The sequence below is a fragment of the Pseudophryne corroboree genome, chromosome 1 (genome assembly GCF_028390025.1).
Source record: "Pseudophryne corroboree isolate aPseCor3 chromosome 1, aPseCor3.hap2, whole genome shotgun sequence".
Lineage (NCBI taxonomy): Eukaryota > Metazoa > Chordata > Amphibia > Anura > Myobatrachidae > Pseudophryne > Pseudophryne corroboree.
The window spans coordinates 226,785,826-226,791,108 of NC_086444.1; the positions used below are offsets into that span (position 1 = coordinate 226,785,826).

At 41.9% G+C, this 5,283-nt stretch overlaps 1 pseudogene; it reads right to left on the minus strand.

The window, feature by feature from the left end:
- Window positions 1–685: 685 nt before the first annotated feature.
- On the minus strand, window positions 686–794 carry LOC134949906 (5S ribosomal RNA; annotated as a pseudogene).
- Window positions 795–5,283: the final 4,489 nt, after the last annotated feature.

The following is a 5,283-nucleotide window of genomic DNA, read 5'->3' on the forward strand; positions in this document are numbered from 1 at the left end:
GCAAGAAAATGTCTTTAAATAACTTTAAATGAACAGAGGCGGTATTTCTGCCACACTTCCTGTATACTCGTGCCCTCCATGCGCATGCTCGACACTTCCGCCCCACTGCGCCTGCTGTCATCTCCGGAGGTGGATGATCATAGAGGCCAGATTCAGCGGTGGTGTGCCACATATTACGGTGGCCATTTTCTCAGAGTCTCTTGTATTGAGTACAATGCGGCGGCCATTTTAGTGGAGACCAGGATGCAGCACAATTTTCATTTCTCAACAGTCGGTTTCCATGGAAATAAACAGAAATACATGTAAATAGTAGAAGGACATGTAGTCTCTAATACAGGGAGTGCATATTTAGCAATCTTAAAAGAAGGACAAGAATTATCAGTGATTTAATCATACCTATTCAATATTACTAGTGTATTAAGTATAAGTGAATATATTGCGCTGTGCTGACTTAATGCTACAGATAAAATAAAAGAATATTGGTGAAGTACTAGAGTTGTAAATTAAACTATTACTATTAGTGATTACTACTGATGATGAAAAGTATATTAAACAGTGCAGAATATATAGTTGTGACTGAGCAGTGAGTATTATTGACTAAAATGATATAGTGCATTAATTACTTTGTGAGTGAATTTAGTGACTCTATTGAAACACTAGTAGAGGCATTCAGTATTTCTAATCTAGATTACAGTACCTGATCTTCCCAGGTGGTCTCCCTTATTGGTACTGATCAGGCCCAACACTGCTTCGCTTCCAAGATCGGGCATTTCCAGTGCGGTTTAACTGTAGTCATTTATTACCATAAATGTGTCAAATAGGTAAATATTACAGTGCAGAGTGATTACGAGGGGTCTATTTTGGAATAACCAGGATAGGGAGAGGGGGAAGGGAGGGGGGAAAGGAGGATGGGAGGGTGGAAGAGAATATGTTAGGATGTATTCTCCGGCAGTACTGTTATTTCACAGAAAAGGGGCAATTTCATAGTTCTTGTTGAACCCCATTGGGTGTAGGGTCCATAATTGAAAGATCCAAAACATTTCACAGCGTGAAAGTTTGTTGGCTAAGTCACCAACTCTCTCTCCCAATTTAACCAGTTTGATTGCTTTAAAATTCAGTGCCTCAGGATTAGAGTTGTGTGCTATATTAAAATGTTTGGACACCACGTGATTTTCCACCTTGTTCTTAATATTACGGACGTGTTCCTGTATTCTCATCTTAAGTGGTCTCTTGGTTTTCCCGACATATTGTTTCCCACAGTCACATTCCAATATATAAATAACAGATTGGGTGTTGCAATTTATAAAGTCTTTTATTTTATACTCCTTTATCTCTGCATTTGTGAACATTCTCCTGACAGGGTGTAGATATCTACAGATATTGCACTGGCCGCATTTGTAGGATCCTGTGCATTTCGGCAGCAGTCGACCCTCATCATGTTCAGTAGTTAGCATACTTGGGGCGAGGATATCTTTAAGGTTTTGCAACTTTCTAAAAATAATCTCAGGGCATGGAGGTAATATTTCCTTAAGAATTGGGTCCATCAACAATATTCCAGTGGTTCCTGAATGAATTTGTAATGGACTTCTCATGTCGATTATATGTTGAGATAAATGCTGTAGAGTCTTTTTTATTCTCTCTGGTCTTGTATTCAAGCAAATCAGACCTCTCCAAGGCTTTGGCTTTAGTTACGGCTTCTTCTAAGATTGAATCTGGATATTCTTTTTCTTTAAACCTGTTCTTGTACATCTATAGTTGGATATCATATTCTTCCTAATTACTGCAGTTCCTCTTTATCCTGTTAAATTGGGAGAAGGGGATGTTATTTTTCCATCTCTTCAAATGGTTGCTTTTATAATAAAGATAACTGTTTGTGTCTACTTGTTTCACAATGTTCTTAGTCGGGATTCTTCCATCAATTCCTGTTAAGACCAAATCCAAAAATGTTATCAATTCTTTGTTGATATTGGATGTGAAGACAAGAGTCGTCTCATTGTTGCCCAGGTATTCTAAAAACTTATAAAAACACTCAACTGTTCCATCCCAAATTATTAAAATGTCATCTATGTACCGTCGATAAAAAAACTTACGTTTGGCGTAAATACCGCCTCTGTTCATTTAAAGTTATATAAAGATGTTTTCTTTTCTTTTTTAACCCTTTAAAAAACATTAATTTTTATTGTGCTCATATGCAATAACTGTTTATTATGGCTATTGGCTATTTTAACCATAATACCAATGCCAGTATTTAGTAGCCTAATTTTAAGACAGGATATGATGTCATAATTAAGTGTTGATCAGTACTAGCATAAATAGAGGCCCACTCCCATTCTGCCTTTACCCCTTGATGAAGTCTGTGACAAAACGTGTTGGACAACCTGTACTGACCTCTTATCCAGATAAGATACCTCCTTTTTACAAATATTCTGCACTTTACATAGATTTATATTTATTTATTTTTGTGTATGTTTCTTCTCCCCTTTTTTAAAGAGATTTGTATATCATTTTTTTTTATAATATTGTTAATAAATTACTTGTTATATTTTTATACCGATATATCACTGTATTATAGACACCATTGGTTGCTACACCCCCACCCCTTTTTCGCTAGCTCTGCATGTTTCAGGGATTTACCATCCCTGTATATTTGGGGGTCAGCATTTGCCCTGTAGTTTGGGCATGTCATTACACATTTTTCTGATTCTTTGATTGATGTTGGTTTCACAAGTGGTGCAGTATTTTCCTGCAGTTCTGGTCCTGTATGCTGTGACAATATGGGAGTGCTTGCCCAGTCTTATATGCTCTAAAAATTCAGGGGTGCTGCTTTTGTTAAAATAAAAGCACACTGGTCCTGTATGCTGTAAAAAATCAGGGGTACTGGCCCTGTCTTTTATGCTGTAAAAATTCAGGGAAGCTGCTGTTAAAATAAAAGCACGCTGGTCCTGTATACTGTAAAAACTCAGGGGTGCTGCTGATGTTAAAATAGAAGCACACTGGTCCTGCATGCTGTAAAAATTCAGGGGTGCTGTTGTTAAAATAAAAGCAGACTGGTCATGTTTGCTATGAAAATACAGAGGTGCTGGCCCAGTCTTGTATGCTGTAAAAATTCAGGGGTGCTGCTGTTGTTAAAATCAAAGCACACTGGTCCTGTATGCTGTAAAAATTCAGTGGTGCTTTTGTTAAAATAAAAGCACCCTGGTACTGTATGCTGTGAAAATACAGGGGTGATGGCCCAGTCTTTTATGCTGTAAAAATTCAGGGGTGCTGCTGTTGTTAAAATAAAAGCACACTGGTCCTGAATGCTGTAAAAATTCAGGGGTGCTGTTGTTAAAATAAAAGCACACTGGTCCTTTATGCTGTAAAAATTCAGAGATGCTGGCCCTTTCTTGTATGTTGCAAAAATTCGGGGAAGCTGCTGATGTTAAAAGCACACTGGCCCTGTATGCTGTAAAAATTCAGGGGAGCTGCTGTTGTTAAAATAAAAGCACACTGGTCCTGTATGCTGTGAAAATAAAGGGGTGCTGGCCCAGTCTTGTATGCTGTAAAAATTCAGGGGTGCTGCTGTTGTTGAAATACAAGCACACTGGTTCTGCATGCTGTAAATATTAAGGGGTACTGTTGTTAAAATAAAAACACACTGGTCCTGTACGCTGTGAAACTACAGGGGTGTTGGCCCAGTCTTGTTTGCTGTAAAAATGTAGGAGTGCTGCTGTTGTTAAAATTAAAGCACACTGGTTCTGCATGCTGTAAAAATTCAGGGGTGCTGTTGTTAAAATAAAGCACACTGGTCCTGTATGCTGTGAAAATACAAGGGTGCTGGCCCAGTCTTGTATGCCTAAAAAAATTCAGGGGTGCTGCAGTTATTAAAATAATAGCACACTGGTCCTGTATGCTGTGAAAATACAAGGGTTCTGGCCCAGTCTTGTATGCTGTAAAAATTCAGGGTTGCTGCTGTTGTTAAAATAAAAGCACATTGGTCCTAAATGCTTTGAAAAATCTGGGGTGCTGGCCCAGTCTTGTACAGTCTGCCCCTTTCGGTCCACCCCCTCCTCCATCTCCGCTGCAGTGCTATTGCAAGTAGTGTTGAAGTCGGGCGCACTGCTGTTAAGCACCTGATTGGCTGGCAGGGGAGGGAAGCAGAGTCGTCACTGTGTGAGACATCAAGAAGTTGTGTGTATGACCGGAGCGGTGAGGCTGAGCCGCAGCCTGTAATTATAGTATAGCCATGCTGTGTGTTCCCAGGGAGTGAGGGCTCTGACAGCCTTCACCTTGTATGAGCCTTATCTGCTGCATAACCTGCCCAACAACTGCTCTTACTGCCCAGTCACTGGGGATGACCCGCAATGATTTATGGCTGATGTCAAATGCTTTTGCCATTGATGGGAGAGAACCAGATGGGTTCCATCCATTGATGGCAAAGCATAAATTATTTTTTTTTTTTTTGCAAGGTCCCTCCCCGACACCCGCATAGCCTGGCCCTCGGGCTCAGGGCTGGAATAACAGTGGGGCATATGGAGCTGCAGCTCCAGGCCCCCCAGTGAAAATAGGCCCACAAAGTAAAGGGGCCCATATGCACCGGCATTACAATGAGTCACACTGACTCATTGTGTGTCGCCCCCAGCACCTCGCCCGCTGCCAGTGACAGTGCACCAGTCTGTACACTGAAGTCCTGTCCAGAGCGGTAGGAGGTAGCCGCTCTCCTCTCCAGCATCTCCTCCCCCAGACTATCATACCCTCTAACATTTTACACATAAAAATCGGTACAAATTCGAAAAGAGGGCGTGATCATTGGTAAAGGGGGCATAGCCACGGCCCTTTTCCTATACTTTCAATGGAAGTTTGGAGAGCCAAAAATCGGTACAGACCATAAAAAAGGTACTGCACCTGCCAAACAGATACAGTTGAAGGGTATGGACTAATAGTGCCAGTGGCGGTCAGGGTGACATCTGACCCCCCCTGCCCGGTACACTTTGAATCATTTGGGGCCGCGCTTATCTGCTTTTTAGCTTGCATTGGGCTGCTGCCTTATCCTGAAGTTTACATTGCACTGGCTGGCCGGGAAGGCAGCAGCAGTGGCAGCAGCAAAGTCTCCTCCCTCCGGGGCATGCAAGGGCACCTCCTAGTCCCTTCACATGGCTGCAGCCAGGCTGACCAGACTCAGCGGCCTCTCTGGGCCGTAGCATGGAGGTGCAATCACAGCCTGCCATGCTCAGCCACCTACAACTGTCAAAGAGCCTGATTGCAGGACGACCGCTAATGCATGTGAAATGTTAGTGCCATAGC